The following is a 26263-nucleotide window of genomic DNA, read 5'->3' on the forward strand; positions in this document are numbered from 1 at the left end:
GTCGTAAAAGAGGTGACGGAGCTGTCCTCTCAATAAGAAGGGTGCCAGCGAGCCTTGCTCTCGCTTACGGCCACACCCCCTTGAGCACGCCTGATCTCGTCTGATCTCGGAAACTAAACAGGGATGGGCCTGGTTAGTACTTGGATGGGAGACCGCCTGGGAATACCAGGTGCTGTAAGCTTTTAAGCGCAGGAGGCGCCCTATCCCCGCTCGCTCGCTCATTCCCCTGTTCACACGTGCAGTGCGGCTTGTCCGTCTGTTTATTTGTCAGCTTTGGCGAGACACGGGTGCTTGTGTATTAGCGTGAGCGTATTTTATTCTGATCATGAACAGTTTAACAAGTCCGCAAAGGATCGAGGAAAGGTTTATCGCCAGCTGAAAAGAGACACAGCGCTTTGGCTGTGGAGACTTGTTCGGCTGGCGTTCGGAGAGTCGCGTTTTTCAGAATTGTATTGAGATCGTTTTCAACAGAGCTCAGATGTCAAAGCACAGCAGCAGCTCTCCACAGCGATCCTCTATAGCGCCCTTTCTCCCGCAGCTCCGTCCTCATTGGAAGGAAGCAAGAGTGAAAGGCTGAAGTGAAATAGAGCGGGGACGAAGGCAGTGAAGAGAGAGAACGTGGGAAGAAGAGAAAAACGCAAGGGAAAAAAAGCAGCGTCGTAAAAGAGGTGACGGAGCTGTCCTCTCAATAAGAAGGGTGCCAGCGAGTCTTGCTCTTGCTTACGGCCACACCCCCTTGAGCACGTCTGATCGCAGAAGCTAAACAGGGATGGGCCTGGTTAGTACTTGGATGGGAGACCGCCTGGGAATACCAGGTGCTGTAAGCTTTTAAGCGCAGGAGGCGCCCTATCCCCGCTTGCTCGCTCATTCCCCTGTTCACACGTGCAGTGCGGCTTGTCCGTCTGTTTGTCAGCTTTGGCGAGACACGGGTGCTTGTGTATTAGCGTGAGCGTTTTTTATTCTGATCAGGAACAGTTTTACAAGTCCGCAAAGGATCGAGGAAAGGTTTATCGCCAGCTGAAAAGAGACACAGCGCTTCGGCTGTGGAGACTTGTTCGGTTGGCGTTCGGAGAGTCGCGTTTTTCAGAATTGTATTGAGATCGTTTTCCACAGAGCTCAGATGTCAAAGCACAGCAGCAGCTCTCCACAGTGATCCTCTATAGCGCCCTTTCTCCCGCAGCTCCGTCCTTATTGGAAGGAAGCAAGAGTGAAAGGCTGAAGTGAAATAGAGCGGGGACAAAGGCAGTGAAGAGAGAGAACGTGGGAAGAAGAGAAAAACGCAAGGGAAAAAAAGCAGCGTCGTAAAAGAGGTGACGGAGCTGTCCTCTCAATAAGAAGGGTGCCAGCGAGCCTTGCTCTTGCTTACGGCCACACCCCCTTGAGCACGCCTGATCTTGTCTGATCTCGGAAGCTAAACAGGGATGGGCCTGGTTAGTACTTGGATGGGGGACTGCCTGGGAATACCAGGTGCTGTAAGCTTTTTAGCGCAGGAGGCGCCCTATCCCCGCTAGCTCGCTCATTCCCCTGTTCACACGTGCAGTGCGGCTTGTCCGTCTGTTTATTTGTCAGCTTTGGCGAGACACGGGTGCTTGTGTATTAGCGTGAGCGTTTTTTATTCTGATCAGGAACAGTTTTACAAGTCCGCAAAGGATCGAGGAAAGGTTTATCGCCAGCTGAAAAGAGACACAGCGCTTCGGCGGTGGAGACTTTATTAATAAGGCCCCTCAGTAGTTGAGATCTCTGTTATACCCATCTAGAAACATGCAATCAGCATGTTATTGCTGAGGCAATAGTCACAACATTATTCCACACCTGGGTGAGATGCGGGTTATGATGACAGTCATGCTTTCTACACCTTATACTGAGCTCAGAAATGGAGCAAGCGGACATCTCACGAGCAGATCCCTCCGCGTATAAGAAAGGCAACTTGTCTCAGCAAAAATACATAAAAGCAAAAACCCCACACTTGGAATGCAAACGTGCCCTAAAAAGGAAACACGGTTTTAAAACGAACTTTTTATGGACACACATCGCATCTATTACACATGTAGAACTAAATATAAAGATAAAACTTAATATAAGAAGTCATAACATATCACACATGACGAAGTCTGGTCCAGAATAAACAGTTTACACTGACCCACCTTTATTTACCCTGGTCACTCACTTCTATTAACTGTTTAACTGGGTAACAAATTAATATTTGTTTCAATTTGGGATCTACACCTGGGAGCCCTGAAATGTTGGCCAGAGGGGAGAAGCTGATATTCAGACGTGAGAATATATTAAAATAAAGGATCTGATGTTGTTTTTCACCTGTCTAATCAAAGCTTGTTCAAAAATTATCTGATTATAGGACACACGAGTTTATAATCATACTCATTCCACTTTTTAACCCCGTATATATGCACAATATGAAACGTATATACACTAAATCTCACGTGTGACTCCCATAATATACATTTCTTTATGAAAATTAGGAACACTTACTACAATTATCAACCCCCCATGACGAGGCAATATTTCATACCTTTGTTTCTTTGTGGGTTCAAAGTTCTGTCCTGTCGTTTCACACGTAATGTTTTGGTAGTTATCTCAATTTTCCTTTGCAATTATCTCCAAGATCATCATCAACTTTTTGTAAAACGCTATGCACAACTGATATTTAAAGAAAGTCCTGTACCAAAACGTCTTTGTAGGGAAAGACAACTTTTTTTCCTTACGTTAGTCGCTACACGGTTACTCAAAAAATCCATTCACCGCCTTTAAAAAAAAAGTTTCGTTTTTTATTGTGGTTCACTGACATTTCTGTCACAATTCTGAGGGACCCCAAATAAAATTCACTTGCCGGTATAAAGACGCCGGCGAGGATAAGACAGGTATCGAGCCACCTGCGTATCTAGCGGACGTTTAAAATAAAAAAATGGCGTGTAATGTTGCGAAGGGCTACTGTTTTTTTTATAGTTTGTCGATTGTAAGGGACGTGGGCCGCGACAGAAATACTGGACGGGGTGGGAAAAGGTTTATTGATGGTTTATTGTACCGCAACGGTCACAATTGACTCACCAGCAAAGATGGCGCCGAGGCCACATCGGCTCCCTCCCGCCCTGCCTCGCACCGAAGCTCGAGCTGCGGAGCGCGACGCCAAACCGCCGGTCCACGGTCGCGGGCGCCGGACATAGACGTCATAAACCCTTCCGAGGCGCAGGAATTATAGATCACTGTAGTTTCTTCTGGTCCCGGGTTAGGGACAGTGTGCCCTCCGTGAGAGTCTTCTGAGGAAGCCAGTGTCTCATGGGTGTCCAGGCTTGGTACCATCTGTCCATCACAGGACACACAGACGCACACACTCACACACCCTGGACAGGACACCAGTCCATCACAGGACACACACACACTCACTCACACACCCTGGACAGGACACCAGTCCATCACAGGACATACACACACCCTAGATAGGACACCAGTCCATCACAGGACACACACACACTCACACACCCTGGACAGGACACCAGTCACTCACAGGACACACACACACACTCACACACCCTGGACAGGAACCAGTCCATCACATGACAAACACACATTCACTCACACACCCTGGACAGGACAGCACTCCATCACAGGACACACACACACCAGGGCCAGTTTTCCCAGAAGCCAATTAGCCCAAAAGCCTGTCTTTGGACCCGAAGAACACAGGGAGAACATGCAGACTCCACACAGACAGTTCCCCCCCCGGGTCCAGACCCGAACCCGGAGCCCCCCCGCGCTGAACCCCTCCGTACAGACGGCCGCACACAGCTCCGTTGTTCCCGATTTCCGAGGTGATCTGTTAAAAGAAGCCGGTGTGTTGCCTCCAGGTGACATTTCCTACTGGAGTCAGGACAGGAGGCTCTTCTGTACACAGAAGGGGGTGGGGGTGGGGAACAAGCCGCCCAGCCCTGTGGTTGAAGCCGATACCCCGGCTTCTCTCCAGACACAGCTGGGTGAGCTCCTCCAGTCAGTACAGGGGGCTCTACTGTACACAGAGGGTGGCGGGGGTGTGGAACAACTCCTTTGTTCGGGGCCTTGGGCATTCTTGTTGCGAAAGGCGCTATATAAAAAAACTGAATTGAAATTGAATCTTACAGGTTTGGGTTTTTCAGAGATCTTGTCAGAGATCTTGTCTGATAAGCCCGTTTCAAAAACGTAACGACACTCCTCACGTCCGAGCGCCGCCGGTCTGTGACGTAACGTATCCTTACACAACCATGACGGTTTCATCATGGACAGCACGAAAGCCCGAAAAGTGGTTGACGTTTTAATTTGGCAACGCCTCGATGGATCCCAGTTTTTTTTTTTATTTTGGAGGCCAAAAAGGACAAAAAAGGAAACGTCCGGAGTGGATCGATGGTCATCTCTGCGGTTGTTCTGATGTTCTGAAAAAACAAAACAAAAAAAAAAACGTCTCGCTTGCCCGGTCGTGTAGTGTTTCCACACCCCACGCAAATCAACTTCTCTTCGCCCCCGGGGGCTCGTCGCCCGCCCCACCCCTCTCACGTGATAGGGGCTTCCCCCGGCTGTGACGTACTTACCCTACCCCCTTCCGCCAACGTCATACCGAAGGTCGCGCTTCGGGCCGTGGCGATGTTGACGGACTGTCTTGTAGCGTGAGAAGGGTTTAAATTTCGACTTAAGGAGTTGGCCATCGTTATATTTCGCGAGGTATCATACGGGGGGAAAAAGAACATTTATATTTATCAACCTACTAGTAATACTGGGTGGATGTCACGTTCCCCAAAGTTCAGTGCCTCTCTCTAATAAAGTAGAAACGTGACATTGAACTCCGTTCGAAACGGGAGAAATCACCAGGACACGATACAACTGACGTCCGGAAAAGAAAAAAAGAACTCCTATTCCCATTTGTAATGACCCCGTAGTGTTTTTCCCGGTGTGCGCTCATCTTTCGGAGACCCGTTTCTCTCTGGTGTTTTGCTGTTGGAATAAATGCCGAGGTGACCCTTCTGTGTGGAGTCTGCGTGTTCTCTCCAGCGGGTCGTTTCCTACACCGCAGGGGCTGATCGAACCGGGGTCTCCCAATCGTCACAGAAGTGTGTGTGTCGTTTTGGGTGGTGGTGGGGGGGTGCATCGGGGATACTGCGCCCCGAGGGGATAACCTCTCACCTTACTCCGGACGAAGGGAGAAGACCTGTACCTTCACGAGTCCGGGTTGTGAAAACTTCTTCTGGCAGTTCAAAACGTTTCGAAGAGACTACAGCGCTACCCTGTTTTCCATTTCTATCGTGTATTATTATACAGTCATAAGTATCTGTACTGATCACAGATCCCCCTCTCACTACCAGGACTGAAGCCCAGTGCAGCACGAATAATAATAATAATTAATAAGTCTGGACTCTCCACTCAGAGCTCTTCCCAGGTCAGGGGGATCCCCTCCAGCCCCCCCAGTGTGCAGCCCCCACGTGGATGATGCTCCAGTCCGCTCAGCACACAGCAGCTCTCAGTGGGGAGGAGAGCAGAGGGATGGAGCCAGTTCAGAGAGGGGGGGTGATAAGGAGGCCATGATGGGTCAAGACCAGGGGGGGAATCAGGCCAGGACACTGGGGTAACACCCCTACTCCTCTCCAGAAACACCCGGGATTGTTAATGAGCACAGAGAGTCAGGACCTCGGTTTGACGTCTTATCCGAAGGACGGCGCCTGTTTACAGTCCAGAGTCCCCCGTCACTATACTGGGGCATCAGGACCCACACAGACCGCAGGGTGAAAGCACCCCCTGCTGGCCCCACTCACACCTCTCCCAGCAGCAACCTCAGTTTTTCCCAGGAGTCTCCCCTCCAGGTACTGACCAGGCTTCTACCTGCTGGGCTCCAGTGGGGAGGGGGCTGCTAGCTGGGAGCTGCAGGGTGAGATGGCTGCTGGGCAAACGATGGCTAAAGAGCTTCCTAGGACACCCTGGAGTTCGTGGTCAACTTCCTTCTCTTCAGACGGAGGTGGCTTGAAATCTGTCTCGTTTCAAGGAGTATTGGACACGATGCCCCCCCTGCTTTAGCCCCGCTAACTGGTGGCACGCCAACAACGAGGGCTCTCGGCCTCAATCCATCAACCACAAACTCTCCGGGATGAAAGAGAAAGACAGACTCTGTTCGTTCGTTTCGGGGGGGGGAGGGAAAAAACCAAAAGCTTTTTTTAAAAAACATTTTAATGATGCTTAACAAAAGAACAAAAATTACAATACAGATTAATGTCAAGGGACACACCCCCCCCCCCCCCATCTTACGATCATCACAGGACCTTAAAATAATACTTAATAATACAAGGTCATGCAGACGATCTGAGGACTCAGGTGGAGATAATGTGAAAGTTTTCCACAGTCCAGTCTGGGGTCCCTCAGCTTCAGTCCAGACTGGGGTCTGGGGTCCCTCAGCTTCAGTCCAGTCTGGGGCCCCTCAGCTCTGGTCCAGTCCAGTATGGGGCCCCTCAGCTCCAGTGCAATCCAGTCCAGTCTGGTGTCCCTCAGCTCCAGTGCAGCCCAGTCTGGGGTCCCTCAGCTTCGGTCCAGCACAGTCTGGGGTCCCTCAGCTTCGGTCCAGCACAGACTGGGGTTCCTCAGCTTCGGTCCAGACTGGTGTCCCTCAGCTTCTGCCCAGCACAGACTGGGGTCCCTCAGCTTCGGTCCAGACTGGGGTCCCTCAGCTCCAGTGCAGTCCAGACTGGGGTCCCTCAGCTTCAGTCCAGCACAGACTGGGGTCTCTCAGCTTCGGTCCAGACTGGGGTCCCTCAGCTTCAGTCCAGCACAGTCTGGGGTCCCTTAGCTTTGGTCCGGTCCAGTCTGGGGTCCCTCAGCTTCGGTCCAGCACAGCCTGGGGCCCCTCAGCTCCAGTCCAGTCCAGTCTGGGGCCCCTCAGCTTTGGTCCAGCACAGTCTGGAGTCCCTCAGCTTCGGTCCAGCACAGACTAGGGTCCCTCAGCTTTGGCCCAGCACAGACTGGGGTCCCTCAGCTTCGGTCCAGCACAGTCTGGGGTCCCTCAGCTCCAGTCCAGTCCAGTCTGGTGTCTCTCAGCTCCGGTCCAGTGCAGTCTGGGGTCCCTCAGCTTCGGTCCAGCACAGTCTGGGGTCCCTTGGCTCCAGTCCAGTCCAGTCTGGTGTCCCTCAGCTCCAGTCCAGTCCAGTCCAGTCCAGTCCTTGGTGGGGAAGGCGACTCCGATCTTAGCTGGCACAGAACCAGGAAAGGAACCTGGAAAGAATATTGTTATTGCAGGTGTGAGGGACACAGACACGGACATCACCATGACATCAAACAGCAAGAGGAGACTCCTCCTTGAATCACAGACACGACCGGGCGGCGTCCCCCTGTCTGCTCACCTGCACCTCCTCTTCTTCTTCTTGTCCTTCCCGGCAGCCTGCTCCTCCTCTCCCTCGCTCTTCCTCTCCTGACACACGGTCTCCGCCGCCTCCATCGGCTCGTCCTTATCATCTGTCTCCACCGACATGCAGCTCAGGGACTTTAAAAAGACGCACCAGCACTTCTGAAGCAGAGACAGGAGAGTCACGTTAAGAGTCGGACTGGACACTCCAGGACATGAACACTGCACTGAGAGAGAGAGGGGTTCATACACACACACTGACTGGACACTCCAGTACATGAACACTGCACTGAGAGAGAGAGGGGTTCATACACACACACTGACTGGACACTGGACAGGAGTAAAGAGAGGATCAGAGCATTACCCACCTTCTTTTTCTTCTGTCTCACAGGAGGTGGTGATTGGACCTCCTCCAGCTGGAGTCCTTGGAGGGAGAGAGGGGGCAGGAGAGGGACAGCACAGGGAGAGAAAGAGAGAGACAGGTGAGTCAAGTGTCCCAAGAGTACAGAGACTCTGCTGAGATCACACTCGCAGTGAGTGAGCCTGGGTGTAGCCCACTAATACTGACCCACTGTACACCATAGGACAGAGAAGAGGAGGAGGAGAGAGACACACTGCCTGGACACCACAGGACAGAGAGGAGGAGGAGAGAGACACACTGACTGGACACCACAGCACAGAGAGGAGGAGGAGAGAGACACTGACAGACAGGGCTGACAAGACAGACAAGATGGCGAAACTCCACCACAGACAGGACAGGAGGCAGGGTGGGACCAGCACTGACCTTCTTCCTCTCTCCTGCCGGAGGAGCTGTCTCCACCTCCTCTTCCTCCTGCAAGTCAAGAGACAGGCTGAGAGAGAGACGGGCTGGTGGGACATCGGCGAACAGAGCTGAAGGCAGAGAGCCGGGGAGACAGGCCCAGCTGGGACAACGCAAGACAGACAGAGAGACAGACAGAAAGGAAGGAGAGAGAGACACAAAGATGAAGGCACAGAAAGACAGCAGGCAAAGAGAAAGATTGAGATTGAGGGACAAACAAACCGAGAGAGAGAGCGGAAGGAGAGAGAGAGAGGAAGGAGAGAGAAGGACAGACAGACTGACAGACGGGGCTGAAAGAGAGAGAGACAGAGAGGCAGGGACAGACAGACAGCAGGACGAGAGAGAGACAGAGATCGAGGGACAATAATTTGGTTTCGAAATTTATTCTGAAAATATACAATCATTCACTCCTGAAAAATATCGAGTTCAAATTATACATTATGTACAATATTGTAATCAACATATGGCTAATCATCAAAAATAAAAAAAAAACTGTACTGGGGGACACAGCTGGCTGTGCTGTTCTGGACAGAACACACTGAGGTCCAGTTTCCACCTCCTGCAGGATCAAACAGCACCTCCACTGGCTCTCCAGTGAACAGAGGGACAGACAGAGAGGCTTCAGGCTGCAGGGTGACATTGTCTCTGTGAGCTGAAAGACAATCAGGACAGAGGATGATATAAGAACACACTCTGTCAAGAATATAGAGCCCTCTAGTGATCCTACTGTAGACCTGCTCACCACCCACAGTGACGATCACAGTGCTGATACTGCTTCCATTAAGGTCCCTCACTGTGTAGTTGCCCTGATCAGCTGGAGTGAGGGAGCGGAGTGTCAGAGAGCTGTTCTGCACTGACACTCACTGTTCGTACCTGGGGCCAGGGAGCCCTGCGCTGCTCAGTAAGACTATACGATTCTGGACAGATCGTGCAGGATCAAACAGCACCTCCACTGGACCAGCAGTGTGGAGGGGGGAGACAGAGAGGCACCAGGCTGCAGGCTGTGGACTTCTGAGTGAGCTGAAAAGGGACAGGTAGAAACATGTTGAATATTTAGTTTTACAACAATACCTTGAGTTTGGACTGCGATCAGCTTCATTTTGTATTTCAGCTGTGAAAATGCAATTTCAAAAATGCACGCCACAGTCATGTTAGGTTCAAGTTACAGTTGCATCACAACTCAATACATTTGCAATTCACTTCTGAGATAATTGTTCCTGGTGTTTGTGTTGTGTATGCCTTGCAATGGAGGGGTGAGAAATAATGGACTTATTACATTATAATGAATAATAATTGCTTACACTTATATAGTGCTTTTCTGGACACTCCACTCAAAGCGCTTTGCAGGACATGGGGACTCCCCTCCACCACCACCAATGTGCAGCATCCACCTGGATGATGGGACGGCAGCCATAGTGCACCAGAACGCTCCCCACACACCAGCTATGAGTGGGGAGGAGAGCAGAGTAATGAAGCCAATTCATAAATGGGGGTTATTAGGAGGCCATGGTTGGTAAGGGTCAATGGGAAATTTGGCCAGGACACTGGGGTAAAACCCCTACTCTTTTCGAGAAACACCCCGGGATTTTTAATGACCACAGAGAGTCAGGACCTCGGTTTTACGTCTCATCTGAAGGACGGCACCTGTTTACAGTTTTTCCAGTGTCCCCGTCACTATACTGGGGCATTAGGACCCACATGGACCACAGGGTGAGAGTTCCCCCTGCTGGCCCCACTAACACCTCTTCCAGCAGCAACCTTAGTTATTATTGTGAAGAATGAAAGAATATTAGGAACATGAAAAGGTTGAATGTTTTAAATGCGTTTTTTTACTGAAACATCCGCTACAGAGATGCGCACACACGTCATTACAAACGCACACCTGCACAGAGACGTCCTCAAGCGCCTTGTTCACAATTATGGGCTCCAATAGGAACAAAAAACGCCAGCCTGACAACTCGAGCATTCAAACCAAGAACCCAACACGTACTTACGTTGGCAGCCTGTGCAGAAAAGCAGAAAGAACCACAAGCCTTCTCTATTGGGAGGAAAAACACACACTCCCTCTCTCACACTCCTGATTTCCTTAAATAGCTCATTCTTCATCTCTGGCTCCTACATACAGTATAGCAGCGCTCAGTCTGCTTTGAATAAGCCATAAATCTAAGATTTGTTTTATCTGTTCCTCTTGTCTAGGCCTAGAGCTGCTTTTCATAAAAGAGCTGTTTGCATAAATAGCTAGGGTTACAGCTGAAGACACCAGCTTCATCCCCCAGTGTGTTATACGTCGGGAGCAAGAGAAGAGGGCCAGGCCGTGCCTTTTCATAGATTTTTCTTCTGAAAAGTCAGTTTCTCAGAGGCAGATTTAGCCCCTCATGCATTGTAGAGAGATAGACATGACCGCGCGCGCACAGTTAGAGCTGCACCCTCACACAGAGTCAGACCCGCACAGACACGTCCTCTTGTTTAAACAAATACACAAACCTGACGGCGCTCACAATGATCCAGACACACACACACACACACACACACAACACACACACACACACACACACACACGACATCAGTAGTCACTCTCGCACACTGGACCCCAGCTCAGTCCTCACCTCCAGCTCCTGCAAACCGCTTCGAACAAACTGCATTAAGAAAATTAGGTTGCATTCCGGTAGCAGGCCATCCTGGGCACCAGTGTGAGTTACACACTCATTTGTAAAAGCCCTTCCGCATCGTCGGGCATGCGTCACAGTTCTGGACCTGGGGTGTGGGTGCTGTCTGTGTGGAGTTTGCATGTTCTCTCCCTTGTCTGTGGGGGTTTCCTCCAGGTGCTCCAGTTTCCCACAGTCCAGGGACAGGCTGCCACTTTCACTGGGCAGTGCACCGTCACCGTGGCAGCATGGCGGGTCGGATCTGATTTCAGTCTTTATTTCCTTTTTTAGAGATCCTGTAACCAGGACCTGTTCACTGCCATGACGGACACAAGGAACAATAAAGCCGAAGTCTTGTTTCCCACAAGAAACAACAAAACCGAAGTATTGTTCGATGTGCCGGTACAAACTTTTAGGTTATATAGTCCTTCCTTGCTGCTTCAGACGTCATTCGGTGTTATGGTAAGGGGGTCGTGGTATTTGGCCAGTTAAGAGACCCTGGCCAAATGGTCAGTTTAAGATTATGCCCCCTCGCATCTGGAATCCTTATCAGTTAACCCCCTTTCCTGCCATAAACCCCTGTTGCTTAGAAGTCTAATTTTCAGGCAGAACTGACTTAAGTTAACCCTATTTACATCTTGTCTCTTACTTCAGCCCTCTTCCATTTGCTAGTTAAAAGTTGTACAACCCATTTGTATGCGACAAAAGAAGCCAGTCTGTTTCCACCCGGTTTCGAACCAAGGGCCTTTCGCATGCGAAGCGAACACGATAACCACTACACTACGGAAACGGTGGTAAGATGTGCCCAGCGGCCCAGTGCTGAGCTTCGCCAATGCGTTTCAGCTGCTTCCAGTGCTTTTATTGGAGTGCGCTGATGGACCGTGCTCTCTCTCCAGAGACCAGCACGCCTGTCATGGACGGAGCAGGAAAGGCGGTGCCACATTCTACAGCCCTCTCCACGCAATCGGGCTACTGAAGTGGAGAAAATCGCCTCTCCAGAAAGTGCAAATATCATAGAGGTAGAGGTAGGGAGAGAGGAGGAGTACAAATTCAAGCAGAGGCCTGAGTGGAGCACTGTCGTATGGCCCTGACATCAATCCCTCAACTCTCTGCATAAAGCAGTGTCTTATGGCCATAACATCCCACCCCCACCACTCTCAATGGAAAGCACTGTCGTATAACCATGACATCCCACCCCCACCACTCTCTGCATAAAGAAGTGTCGTATGGCCCTGACGCCCACCCCTCCACTCTCTGCGTTAAGCTGTGTTGTCAGGCCCTGACATCCCACCTCCGCCACTCTCTGCGTAAAGCAGTATCTTCAGGCCCTGACATCCCACCCCCGCCACTCTCTGTATAAAGCAGTGTCGTATGGCCCTGACACCACCCCTCCACTCTCTGCGTTAAGCTGTGTTTTCAGGCCCTGACATCCCACCTCCTCCATTCTCTGTGTAAAGCAGTGTCATATGGCCCTGACATCCCACCCCCACCACTCTCTGCGGAAAGCACTGTCATATAGCCCTGACACCCACCCCTCCACTCTTTGAATAAAGCAGTGTCGTCAAGCCCTGACATCCCACCCCCGCCATTCTCTACGTAAAGAAGTGTCATATGGCCCTGACACCCACCCATCCACTCTCTGCGTTAAGCTGTGTTGTCAGGCCCTGACATCCCACCTCTGCCACTCTCTGTGTAAAGCACTGTCGTATGGCCCTGACATCACACCCCCACCACTCTCTGCGTGAAGCACAGTCATATAGCCCTGACGACCACCCCTCCATTCTTTGCATAAAGCAGTGACGTCAAGCCCTGACATCCCACCTCCGCCACTCTCTACGTTAACCCCTGTTAACTCGCTTGCTGAATGATCTCTCAAGAAATCCCTGGTGAGATTAAACAGGCGTTTTCTTCAACAGCCACTAAAAGTCTGATGACCTTCTCTGGATTTCCTGAATATGATGTAAAATTAGTTCAAATCATTTGGTAGTTAACAGAACAAAATGCTTTGGAGGTACATTTAAAACAGCAGAGCAACACTGTAGCACTTCGTGTGTGACTGAGTTTAATTGTGTAAACCTGTCTCTCTATGAACACGAGCAAAGAGTTCTCACTCAACAGAAGATTGCAATGTGAGCACAGTAATGTAAGACATCTGGTGATGCCAGGGATTGAACTCGGAACTTCATACATGAAAAGCATGCACTCTACCACTGAACTACATCCCCTATGGCACTGATGGTGGAACTGACTTAAAGATGTGCATATGTTCACTGACCACAATCCACCCTTCATGAATAATTGAAATGAATAATTTATTTTTATATCCAGTCACATGGGCGACGGTGGTTGATTCTTCAACGGGGGAGAGCGTTTTTCTACCTCCTTACTCGACTGTCTTTCAATTATGTTTTCTTTGAAATCTTTTTGCATCTTTTAAGTGCTTGCGATTAAATTACGCATAGAAAAACAGCAGTACAGTTGATGTTCATGGACCGATGCACACAACTCCAGTGATAAAGCCCTGTCTGTAAATATTGTAGAAGAACGTTAAAGGGCGAAACAACGCTCCAACCACGGGAATGGTAACAAGAAGGATCGTGTTCTTATTTAATATGTGCTTTTGAATTGCCTTGTCAATACACACAGGCTTTAGAGATGGACAAATAATTTACAGTGGTGTTTGTAAACAAAGATGGAACATGTTTTTTTCTATACCAGGAAGAAAGGAGCAGACTCTTAAACTTTAAGAGACAGAAACAATACCTCATCACAGCTAACACTAATTAAAACAACATCACAACAGAAGAGTGAAGCCTTGGGTGAATCAAATTAGTTTTCATTGGTCGTCTGTGTCTTCATAACTTTGTAGGTGAGAGAGAGGATTGCGAAAATGTGCGGGTGCTTCTTAGAAGTGTGTTGGTAGTACAGGTGACTTCCAAATAATTGAGCCGGGTTTTAATCCCGGCCAGTGCATCCCCAAACCTTTTCAAGATAATCATTTATCCGGTAGCACATCTCCTGAAACTAACATTCGAGGTAGGAAGCGTGCTCTTAAACACCAAAACACTCAAAAAGGAAGAAGCAGATCTCTGTACACAAGACAGTAGTGCGATATTAGAATTTCTGAGTTCTTGATGGATTCAGGCTCCTTCTCAGAGGTCCTTGCTCTCCAAATAACTTTACATCTGAGGAAGAGCACCACGGAAAAAAAACCCAACTCAGCAAGCGAGCGTGTTGGTTGCTCTTGCTCTTAATGCAAGGAGCTGTTTTTTTTTCCTTGCAATAATCATTATTAACCAAAAACAGCAGCACAGGTAAGTCGCATTTGTGATTATGTCACTTCTTCTGCTTCAGCAAGGTCAATAAAAGACTCTGAAAGTAGTAAAGCAAAACTGAACTCAAAATCATATTAGGAATTCTGAGCGATATCTCCATACAGGTAATCCAATAAGAACGTTGAAATATTTGAATATAATCTCTCTATATATTTCGCTGCTTTTTACCCGGAGTAAAACTATTGGATTGAAGGAATGCTAACCGCTGGGTTAAAATGTATAGTTGTTATTTGGAGAAATCTGTAAACTCGTGATCTTATATGTTTTAAAAGACAGCACAGGGAAAAACGACAGTGCTGATTATTTTCCAGAGACAGAGCACTGATGACCTCTCCGAGCTGATTGATAAAGCCCACCCAGTGGATACTCTAGCAGAACGTCAAAGAACATTCACCTTTGTATCCAAAGAAACGACAGGAACAACATCAGGAAGCACAATCAATTCCCCTTTTAAATCTTTCCTGTAAGGTATGCTATGTGAATCCATGAAGTTAATCCTCTGATCTCTTTTGATCACGAACAAAGTATTTCTGATGGAGCGCTATGTTCAAAGATTTAATAAGCTTTACCCCTGCCAACGATTCAGCGTGAAGAATTAAAAGTTTCACAGACAAAAGCAGCTCACCACCACAGCCAATATTAAATGTACTTGCCGGTACACTATCATGTGCACTGCCTCAAAAGTGATCTCGGCAGACGTTGTTCCCTACATAAAGCTGAACGTGCCAAAGAGAATTTCTGTTGAGAAAGCAAAATATTTTTTCTGCCTTGATGTTAAGCCTGTCTTTTAGAAAGTCTATCTCTAAACACCTCCCGCAGCCTAACAAAAAGCGCTTTTACTGATTGTATTGCAGGTCTTAAAACATTAATATTTGGCAGCAGTGGGATTCAAACCCACGCCCCCAGAGAGACTGGAGCCTAAATCCAGTACCTTAGACCACTCAGCCACACTACCTTCCTCCATACCCATCTTCACATTGCTGGCTTGGACTAGGGGGGGCTTCAGCTCTTGTCGTCAGATCTAATGATATCATGACATGTGGAAGTGACTGCACCTTCATCTTCCGAGATGCTTTCAATAACAAAAACGCTACTTTCACTGGCACAAACACAGCAATAATGAAGGTGGTGGGATTCATCCTTTGTGCTGTTTGTAGGGGTGCAACTCTACGGTGATCTGCTGACTTGAAGAGCAAAAATCAAAATCCTCTGCTATTAGTGTTGCTTTTTTCATAGTTTCTTCAAATCCTTCATTTGAACGTAGATCAATGAAGGATATTGATGATAATACCACATAAATTGTGGTTTTCTTGTGATCGCCAATTTTATTCAAATAACAGCCTTTTTTACAGTTCCTTGCGTGTTTCACAAGGTATAATAGCCCCCTTCGCATCCTCAGCTAACATATTTTAAAATTACAATAGCTTATACAGCATGCATGTTTACATTTATATTAAAATTAAAGTAAATATACAAGAATACATACAGTGCTAACCCAATAATTCTTGTCAGGTTCTGCAACAAATCTGCGTTGTTATTTTAACATGTTTCAGCTGAGGGTTCAACAGGAGTATAAATGAATTTTCCCGCCAGCCATTCAAAGACCAAATTCCATGAGTGAACATTATTTTCTCAGATGTTGCCGGCATTGGACTTTGCCGGTGGTATTGAATTATGTCCACAACTGTTGTAGTAGTTCCTTCTTGAAATTCGACACGTGCAAAGCACTCGTAATATCATAGGTGTTAAAGTTCGCTGAGTCTATTCGAGTCATGGTGTGTATCCCTGCCTATCATTGGGAGACGGGTAACTTTTTTACACTCAGATTCCAATCTTCAATGCTTTGTGTGAGAGCTTACATAACTTTCATTTTCTCACAATTTCTGACGATTGTTCCAAAGGGGCACCCTGTCAATTCCGAATACTTTTCAAAAATCTGCCTGCATGTTTGATTATTGTCATTTCATTTAGAAAAAGTTCAATATTGATCATAACTAAAGAAAATAATGATCACGAACAAAAAAGGGATAAAGATGCAAGTCGATCTTGAATCAGAGCTGGGTGAAACGGGCTTCTGTTCTGATATGGTTGTATGAGAAACAGGAGGAATCGCCAATCTCCTATAGAACATGAGTTGAATCAGGAGTGAGACATTTACTATACTCGTGCATATGTCAACGCCTGACCTACATCGTAAAACTAACATTAAGTTGTCAGAGACATTCATTTATATACAAACAAGAGACAGACCAAGTAATAATTCTACATTAGTTCAGGTGGGTAAACCTGAACTAACTAACTAATAAACCTTTTAATAATTCTACATTAACGTGTCCTACATTGATCAGACTAATTGACATGGTCTGATTCAGAGCCTGTGCAGTTCGTGCTAATTACAACAAGGACAGTTCTGATCCCTCATCACCGAACTGAACACAAGTTCAGCTGTTCTCCAGTTTTGTTACGCATGGTTTTTCATTGCAATTGAGTTCAGAGCTGGAGCTGATCTCCAGACAGTACAGTGTTTTGGGTAAGTTGTCGAAATTCGCATGAGGCTGCAGACAACTTACCCAAAGTGTTTTCTATAGCTTTCAGGTGGAGTTCATTTATATAAAACAACGTAAGTGGTATAAACGCAACAAGCCAGACGGCAGTCCAACTTATAATTTTCTGACGCGAGGCCTGACGCGTTATTCATTATGCCACTGACCCTGCTATTGTAGTGCTAAAAAACACGTTTTCTACATTTATGTCTGTTCACTCTAAAAACTCTAAAAAAGACAAAGGGTTTGTGTGTCCCGCTAAAATTCCGCTTCATTTCGAATGCAAATAAAAACCGTTTTGTTCCAAGAAATCATAGATTTGTCACATCCTTCATACTATACTTCTCTCTTGTATTAGTAAAGCATTTTGATTTAAACTGAACAATATATGAAAGGTTTCATCTATACACTTACACATAATAAGTATACGAATAAATACTCGGAAGAAGCCGCAGTTCAAGTATTAGAGAGATTTAAAATCGGATCGGAGGATTTAGAGTCCAGACTGCAAACCAACAGCTTACACAGGTCTTTTATAGAACCCTTTTGATTTCCTCTACTTTGTCCCTGTGATGTCATTGTCCTGCTCGCAGCCGAGCCCGACACACGTCTGGTTTCTGTCGCTTGACGCACACCCTGCGGTCCATGCGGGTCCTAATACCCCAGTACAATGAAGGGGACACTAAACTGTAAACAGGTGCCGTCCTTCGGCTGAGACGTAAAACCGAGGTCCTGACTCTCTGTGATCATTCAGGAGAATGGTGGTGGTGGAGGGGAGTCCCCATTACCTGTAAAGCGCATTGAGTGGAGTATCCAGAACAGCGCTATATAAGTGTGCGTAATAATAATAATTATTATTATTATAATTGTAATTTAAAATGCAATAAAAAAAAAGATCAAACTTTGATTCAAAATAGATTAATGTAAAAACTGATAAAGCTAATGCTTTTTTCAGGGCTATAGCTGTAGCTGCGAGAAGGTTAAAAGCGCACAAGTGATCTGTCTTTCGTCAAAGTAATTGCCGGAGCAGTAAGACGCAGAGCACCATCCAGCAGCTGTAGACGATGTTCGGGGAAGAGCTAATTCTGTTTTTAGCACAGGGAGTGAGAATGAGCTCAGTCCGGCTCCGAGCAGAATCCATCCTGGTTTGGTTACAGTGCGCCTGAGGATCTTTGGATCGCAACGTAAAAAAAACAATTGCTCACATCGTGTGACTTCCACGACAGGAAGGAAAGATATCACTTAAAAAAATCAGAACTGAAGATTTGGATCCTGGGCCTCAATTTGATCAAATTATTAAAATAATAATTATTAAAATATCAAATTGTGTTTCTGCAACATTTCGTGCACAGTACGCCATTTTTATCTAAAAATAAAACAACAGTCACAACGAGAGCTTATACGCAGTCTGGGGTATATTCCCCTTTTATATTTTTGCCACTTTATATCGAACCTGTTATACTCCCAGAAGTGCACAGTAGCTTGTACAAATGTACAATTCACCACTGGTATAAACAGATGTGTGCCCTGTTTGCCTTTGTAAGCATTTGTTTAAAAAATAAGTTCACAATACGATAAAAACACAGAAAGCACAAACTTCATAATACAACGATACAAAATCAATACCAAATCATTATGCCAATTAAGTACCTATCCTTTGAAAACAGAGAACACCTTTATATCTACAAAAAACTTGACATTTGTATGTATTTTTGAATTACAAAGCAGACAGAGTAGTCCCTTAATTCAAAGATCGGATCTTGGCCAAAACAAGACAATCAGACGTGGGCTGAATTCGGAACAGGAACCTCTACTTCGTCGTTTATTGAACTTTTGATAAATGTCTGAATGAAACAGATTCGCTTTTTTAACTCTTTGATTAAAGTACACAAAAAGCACCTTCCTTCGAGCCGGAATCGAACCAGCGACCTTAGGATTCCCTAATGACTCCACTACAGTCCTCCGCTCTACCAACTGAGCTATCGAAGGGATGTCAAGCAATGCTCCCTAGCACATACTGCCCAATGTAGTGAAATGTTCCGGGTGATTTAAATCCCACTTCGACATCAAGTTTCCAACTCGTTTCCTTAGTCTTGTTTACCTTGAATTTAAGCCACGAACCAGGATTCTACTGTATAAACTTCCAGGGATATTACAAAATGTTTGATGGGGCATCAATCATTCCAGGCGGAAATTGACTCCTTTTTTTTCTCGAGGGATCATATTAAACATGTCATTAGTATCGAGAGGAGGATCACCATGAGACACAAAACAAATAGTTTCTTTCTGTCTTTATTAGAAAGTAGCGTTTGTGCTACATTAATAATATTTTCGTGGAAATAAAGAAGTTTCGAAATGTGGTTTTGAGTTAAATATTAGCGTGTTCATGTAATTAGTTTGTGTTTGTCATTACTATATATATATATTGCCATGTTACTAGAATTTGTAACTGAAGTTTACTAGTTGTGTTTTTTATGATGGTTAGACATTTGTTGATTACAATATTGTATATAATGTATAATTTGAACTACATATTTTTCAGGTGTGAATAGTTGTATATTTTAAGAATAAATTTCTAAAATAAATCATTGGCTTTATTTACTAGTTTCTACACCTATAAAAATCTTTCTTTGATGTATAATAGACCTTTAACTATATATGTATAGTAGTCTTCTAAATTTATCCGTATAATAGAACTACAACCATTTATGTATAATAAACATATAATCAATTTCATTCTAGACCAGTTACGGAGCACAGTTACACGTCTGGTATGCGTTCAATAGTCGTATATTCTACATCTTTTGCCCACTGGGATGTGCCGATTTTAACTTGGCAAACCAAGATACACATTTTCTAATGAAACCTTAATTAAAAGACAGTTTGTTTCTCGAAAGCGTGTTATGTAAAAAAAGAGAAAAACGAAAATATATGGATGGTAATCTTTCAAAGCTGAAGATTTTACTTTTGAAAAATTGACATTTTATGTACTGTATGCAGATGCATTCGCTGGTTTTAGAACTTTGCTGTACTTCCTGAATCATTTTCAGTATTATAAAGTGGGTGTAGATTTTTCTTTCAGGTTAGGACGCGAGTGTGTACATGTGTTTGATTTTCGTTTCACTGATTCTCATTGAAGATTTGGGAATTAACGACGAAAGAATCAGTTGCCTCGGAAAGCAGAAGGTTTGGTTCTGAACAATATTGAAGACACGCCCATGTAGAGCAGCGGGTGATGATTTGTGCTATAAAAGACCAAGTGCTCAAAGTGACGTCTGCGTTTACCGTTTAGACTTTTCATCTCGGGCGCACTTTTAGAAAGCAAAGATAGAGCAGTTGTGTTGAATCACATTATAACAGCTGTCAGCAGAGTGGCGCAGCGGAAGTGTGCTGGGCCCATAACCCAGAGGTCGATGGATTGAAACCATCCTCTGCTATGTACACTTTATGCACGATTGATAAGCATACCATCAGTTTAATGAAGTGCATTAAAACTGTTTTTTTCTCTCGTGTGTATGAAAGCTTCACACTTAAGGTACTCTTTCATCTTTACCAATAGCAGATGCCCAAATGTATCTTTGGTTGTTCTGCGATCCTTCATAGTTTCCTCAATTCCTTCAAATGAACATCCATATCAAAGCAATTATGTATATATATATTACAATTAAGGTACATATTAAAAATATCAACGCACATTTGTATAATGCTCATTTAATAATGATTGTCAAGGATTGTCAAGTTCTCCAACAAATCTGTGTTCTAATTTTAAAATATTTTTGCTAAGGATACAACGGGTGTATAAATGAATTCTCCCAACAGCCAGTTAAAGAAAAATTCCACACGTGAAGATGGTTTTCTTGGACATTGACTTAGGTACTTATTTGTTTACTTGTTGTAGTTGCACACGAGTAAAACACAAAGATTTCCTGCCACATTCAAGAGGGTTTGCGAAGAAATCCCTTCAATTTTTAGCGGAGATTTTGTTTACATCATCACAATCTGAAGCACGTCCCTGAGTACGTTTGACCCACCAGCCCTTTGTTTAACAGCTGCACAGGGACACATTCCCGTTGCTTTTCACAACTCACATGTTTGTAGTTAAAGAAAATAAAATACTGTCATTTTCCTGCCAGCTGGCAGTATTTCTTCTGCACTGACTAAGAGTAACCAAGAAGTTCATTTCATCTTTCGCAGGCTGTAATCTACAGAAAAGGAAGTGAATACTTGTATTAAGCTAAATCAAGCCGACGGAGTTGCACTGCTGTTGTTTTTCTCCACTTTTCGTTAAAAGGAGAAAAAATCACTGGCATTTTTTGGAAGCATTTCTTCTGTCCTGAGAAGCAAGATTTGTATTTTATCTTTCAGAAGTTGTATGAATTTCTTGAAGTTCAGAAACAACTTGTTCCAGAAAAGAAATTAACACTTGCTTCAAAGTAAATCAAGACGTCGGTGTCTCTTGCTGTGTGTGCTCTTATCTGTCCATCTCTCTATCCTCTTCTCTCTGGCAGTCTGTGTAGAGTATCTGAAGGGGATGTAACACCACTTGGAAAAGAAAAAAATTCTCAGGAAAATTCTCAGGCAGAATAAAAAATCATTATTCTCTTCTCAGTGAGATTCACAGCTCAGACTCACACTCAGACAGGATCTCAACTCCGTACTGCTCTCTATCCTCACAATCCAGAACCAGAAGATATTCAGACAATCAGTGCTGCTACATGAACAATATCAGACAGAACAGCCTGGACTCATGTCACATTTCCCCCTTTTATCTTTCCTCCCAGCCCTCTTAGAGACATAGAAGAGCTCCTGGTTCTCCTCTCTGTGAACTGGGCTCAGGGGTCACTGATCTGGCAGTTGTGGGCTCTGTTCCAGGTCGAAAGCAAGAAGGATCTATTAACGCTTTCCAGGACTTCCAAACTCTTCAGTATTACTTTCTTTACTGTATGTCAGCCTCCCAAAATGTTTATAAATGTTTTATGAGTGTGGAATTATCTTATTATTTATATACAGTATTTATGTAATAAACAACAGTAGTGACACTATGATCGGTATATTGATTATTTGTAGCCTATGGTCCGATGGTCGTGTCTACAATAGTGACCATTTGACCAGTCTGTAGCTCTGAGCAGTGGGACTCAGATCACACAGAAGACCCGCCTGTGTGTGATTCCATAACAGCCCTGGGATTCAGCTACTCTCACAAATGTCTCACAGACCGTCTTATAAATTTACAATTAGATGAAGTCATGTAACAGTTTTACAGATAATTTAAATAATCAGACAGCAGTTTTGGCAGTGGATACATCTCCACATGGGAGAAAGGAACTGAAATATATGTGCTCACTGTAAAGTAGGAAGAGGTGGTCAGACAAGCAAAACAACTTTGCAGATAATGTGAAGTGACATTGTTTTGTGTCAATCAGCTCACAGATTTCGCTTCATGTGCCTTAAGCTGTGCAATTTGTATGGTTGTTGAATGAGATTGATTTCTTCACAAGCCCAGTCAATTGACAGTGGAGAGCTTGCCGACACACACCTTCATGAAGACTCTCTTCATTGTCAAGTCGCCTCCTTTGCATACAATAGTAGCACCGACACTAAGAGAAAGGATGAGAAATAGCGTTTATCAAGCGATTGCAGTGTTTGTTTGACTGAGGATCCTTGTGTGCTGAACTGGCCTCTGGAGAAGTGTAGTGCAGTAAAACAGAAGGTTTGTGTCACTCAAGATTGTTACAGAACAGAACAATACAATTACAATACTTTTATGAGAGTAAATATTACTGGTGCATCACAGTTCTTATAATGGTGAAAACAGGAGCACCTTCTCTACATTTTTGACTGAAGTATTTAAATGGAAAGAAATACTATCACTATGCAATTCATAAATGCAATTGACCTCCTCTAAATGTTCTAGTTTGATGAAACAATGTATGGAATTAGGTGACAATATCGGAATTCATTCAAATGCTCAGGATTAATTTTCAGCAACAAAAAAAGTGCTCGGAAATATTTTACAAGAATGAAACCTTACATTCACCTAAATAAACATTCACCATCTACATTAGCAGAGAACAGTAGGACAGAAGGTTAGTGTCACTGGACACTGCATCAGAGAGGCCGATCTCTTCTCCCTCATTATGCAGGCTTACCCACTCATGATGAACTGTCCTCCAGCGATACTCAGCTGCCATCATCGACTCAGACATGACGTTCATGTACATATTATACCTTAATATGGCACTGCGTTACAATAATTTGATCAAAACAACTGGTGAAAAAAAAGATAAAGACTTTGTCCAAAAAAGAAGCATTTATACCTTTCCTCTCCTACCAGCCATTACAAGTCACCTAGTTTTTAATTTAGAGCTAGATTAAAGCTCTAGTCTCTTTGGGGGTGTGAGTTGGAATCCCACTGCTGCCAAATAAGAAGCAAAAAACACACATTTGCTGCAGAAGTAACAGGAGAATTTGTGCCATTCAGCCTCATAGCGTGATGTCATTTTCTCAGGCTCATTTTTAGATGCTTGTGATCGAATCTATGATTCTTATGAGTGTGCCCTCCATAAAGGTAGCACAGATATAACGTGCCAAGTTTTCAGAGAATCGCATTAAATACAGGTCAGAAGAAGGCGACAAAGTGTCCGCTAGGCAGTTCAGCTATTTCAACGGTGTTCTCTGTTGTTTAGGTCCAGAATGACACCCGTTACAACCAGGAAACACACAGTGTCAGGCATCAAAAAGACTTCCCAAAACCCTGATCCTCTCCTTGATCCGGTGATGGCATCCAGACATTTCCTGCAACAAAGCCAGGATACGGTCTTCAACAACACGAGTGAAAGGCTAATTCCCAGCTTTTGCAATCCTTTGCAAAGAAGGACCGCATGTGCTCAGTGTTAAATGCGCTGTTCATTATTAGTATTAATAATAATAATCTATACATTATATAGTGCCTTTAAAGGTGGCTTTTCAAAGTGCTTTACAGAATGAAACCAATAAAGTTAAAAAATACACAAGATAAGCAGGATGAGAATACACAGTTAGAGGAGACAATAGATGGTGGTATTAAATACAGTAGGAACAGAGGGGTAAAGAATAGTTCATTAAAGGCTCTTCTAAAGAAGAGGGTTTTGAGTCTGGATTTGAAGGAGTTTAGAGAAGGTGACTCTCTGATATCCTTGGGAATAAAGATCCAGAGCTTTGGTACAAAACAGGAGAAGGCCCTGTCACCCATAGAGTGTAGATGGACTGGGGGACAGATAGGAGACCAGAATTAGAAGAGCGAAGGTTGTGAGGTGGGGAGTAGGGCGATAACCCAGACAGGTACTGTGGTGTCAAGCCATGGAGAGCCTTATAGGTGAGCATGAGGATTTTGAAGTTGACAGGAAGCCAGTGCAAGGAGTCCAGGACAGGAGTAATGTGATCACAGTCCAGTGCTAATTTCTTTCTTGTGGCTGCTGGTTCATTTTCAACTGTGGACTCTTAAGAAGTCCTTTATTTGACTTGATCAACACTGATCCCTAGAGGATTTTGAAAGGTTGAATCAAAATGATACATGACTCTGGTGGGACTCGAACCCACAACCTTTGATTGACTTCATTCTATCAAAGCCTAGAAGTCCAATGCGCTCTCCATTGCGCCACAGAGCCAACCGATACATCGCTCTATAAAACAGCTACAGAAAGCTGTAACTCATGCTTCTCCTGTTGTCTTTAAATTAAGCTCCATAAATATTGACAATGAGTGGCCTGTTGTCTACGAATAGATACCGCTGGGATTCACACCCAGGGTCTCCTGGTTTTTAGTGAGGCGTCTTAACCAGCTAAGCCATGGTGCCAAACCTGCTAAATGTTATCCACAACTTCAACCACCTGTGAGAAACGGGCAACTGCAGTGTTACGCCTGCTGGCTCAACAGATAATCCTTTTCGAAGTTTAAGGAGAGGATTTCTTTGTCAATTCAATTAAACATTTTAGAAATGCTGAACGATTGATGTGTTTCACGCGCAGAAATATTTTATCGTTACGTACTTTTTCTGTGCAGTAAGTTCTCCTTCAACTCCGCCCAACAACAGAGGTCGTTTTTAATACAGGAGTAAAGGCACACTGCACATCAGCAAAACATCCCGTACAGGTTTAGGGAGAGCGACATCAGTGATTGGAAGGTTGGAAGTTTCGGGTCACTTTTTTATTATAGATTCAAGCAGCCCTGAATACCTTTTCAAGAAACATTTCAGAATCCCAGTCACGTCCAGTATGATTGCTACACAGGTCTACAGTATACAATCAGAATACTGTTTGTGCATTATATAAAACACACCGCCCAAAGCATTTCTAAAACAGGAATTACATGTTTCTGAATGGCCCTCCTTTATAAATAAAATAAAAGGTCTGAAGCCTGCTCCAAAGAAGCACTTTATTCAGAGCTGACAAAGATGTGATAGGAAACATCTCGGAAAATGAAGATGCAGTCATTTCCACGCGTCGCACAACAAGAGCTGAACCCACCCGACGTTCTCAAGAGAGTAAGGTGTAAGGAGTGTGGCTGGGTGGTCTAAGTGCTGGGTTTGTGCTCCATTTTCTTCGCTGGGTTAGGTTTGAATCTTGCCACTGCTAAGTGTTGGTGGGTTAAGACCTTCCTTCTATTGCGACGTCAATGGGTAAAAGCTTTGCTTGGCAGTCTGTCGAGAGACTGAACTAGGTGTTTCAAGATAGTCTTTGTCAGCTTAACATCAAGGCATAAAAAAACCTCATTTTGTGTTCCCAACAGCAATGCTCTTTGGTCCCTTCAGCATTATGCAGGGAACAACATCTGCCGTGATCACTTTTGAGTCAGTGTGAATCGTAGTGTGCCGCAATTGTTTTTAAAATTGGTTCTGTAGTGTAAGAAAAACTGGCCGTTCAGGGACGCCAAATATGTAACTGTAGTGGCTCTCTGAAGGCACCAGTTCTGTAGGGTTTGGGCATTTACTGAGACAATTATTTATTGTAGCAGTAAATCACAAAGTTGATTCTTTTGATGGCTTTAGAGTCCAACCATGCGACATAACTCAAACAACGCACACACACAGGTGCTAATACACGAGGATACATTTATTAATACATAGAATATGCATGTAAACCTAACAGATCTTATCGAGAGGGTTATCAGAATACAAAAGATATATATTCAATCAGTTACAAAGTGTTACACATATCAAGAGGACATACGTTCAGTATATCATTCATTAAGACCGTTTCGTAAAGTGAACTTGGTTACAACTTCTACATTAGATACTCAAAACAAGTACATAACTCTTAGGAATTAAATTGATATCAACTGGTTTGGATAACAATGGAATTCTCGAGCTGTAATGCAGTGAAGTTGAATACTCATCCAATTTCTGGGGATTCAGATCTCCTGCGGGCACAAACAAACAGTTGCAGGCTGTTGCTGTCCAATCCGCGCTCTCTGGCTCGGTGCCAGGCTGTGCTGTGCGGCTTGTGACGGTGCACTGCTGATGCTCACTGTTGGCTTTAACTAGCAAAGTTTGTGCACAGGAGAAAAGATGACTGTGG

The 26263-nt window shown here is 44.8% G+C and overlaps 5 non-coding genes and 2 pseudogenes across 5 annotated transcripts; 3 read left to right on the forward strand and 4 right to left on the reverse strand.

Moving 5' to 3' along the window:
* Positions 1-62: 62 nt before the first annotated feature.
* LOC138217009 (5S ribosomal RNA) lies at positions 63-181 on the forward strand. The gene has a single exon (XR_011180722.1). It is a non-coding gene; the product is annotated as a 5S ribosomal RNA (ribosomal RNA).
* Positions 182-718: 537 nt separating this feature from the next.
* Positions 719-827, forward strand: LOC138219136 (5S ribosomal RNA; annotated as a pseudogene).
* A 533-nt stretch (positions 828-1360) lies between these two features.
* Positions 1361-1479, forward strand: LOC138217958 (5S ribosomal RNA; annotated as a pseudogene).
* A 10069-nt stretch (positions 1480-11548) lies between these two features.
* Positions 11549-11621, reverse strand: trnaa-cgc (transfer RNA alanine (anticodon CGC)). Its single transcript has one exon. It is a non-coding gene; the product is annotated as a tRNA-Ala (tRNA).
* Positions 11622-15039: 3418 nt separating this feature from the next.
* trnal-uag (transfer RNA leucine (anticodon UAG)) lies at positions 15040-15121 on the reverse strand. The gene has a single exon. It is a non-coding gene; the product is annotated as a tRNA-Leu (tRNA).
* Positions 15122-18610: 3489 nt separating this feature from the next.
* On the reverse strand, positions 18611-18698 carry trnay-gua (transfer RNA tyrosine (anticodon GUA)). The gene is given in 2 exon segments: positions 18611-18646; positions 18662-18698. It is a non-coding gene; the product is annotated as a tRNA-Tyr (tRNA).
* Positions 18699-24262: 5564 nt separating this feature from the next.
* On the reverse strand, positions 24263-24355 carry trnar-ucu (transfer RNA arginine (anticodon UCU)). Its single transcript has 2 exons — positions 24319-24355; positions 24263-24297 (listed from the first exon to the last, which is right to left on the reverse strand). It is a non-coding gene; the product is annotated as a tRNA-Arg (tRNA).
* Between the last annotated feature and the right edge of the window lie 1908 nt (positions 24356-26263).

This window comes from Lepisosteus oculatus, chromosome 14, assembly GCF_040954835.1.
Source record: "Lepisosteus oculatus isolate fLepOcu1 chromosome 14, fLepOcu1.hap2, whole genome shotgun sequence".
Taxonomy (NCBI): domain Eukaryota; kingdom Metazoa; phylum Chordata; class Actinopteri; order Semionotiformes; family Lepisosteidae; genus Lepisosteus; species Lepisosteus oculatus.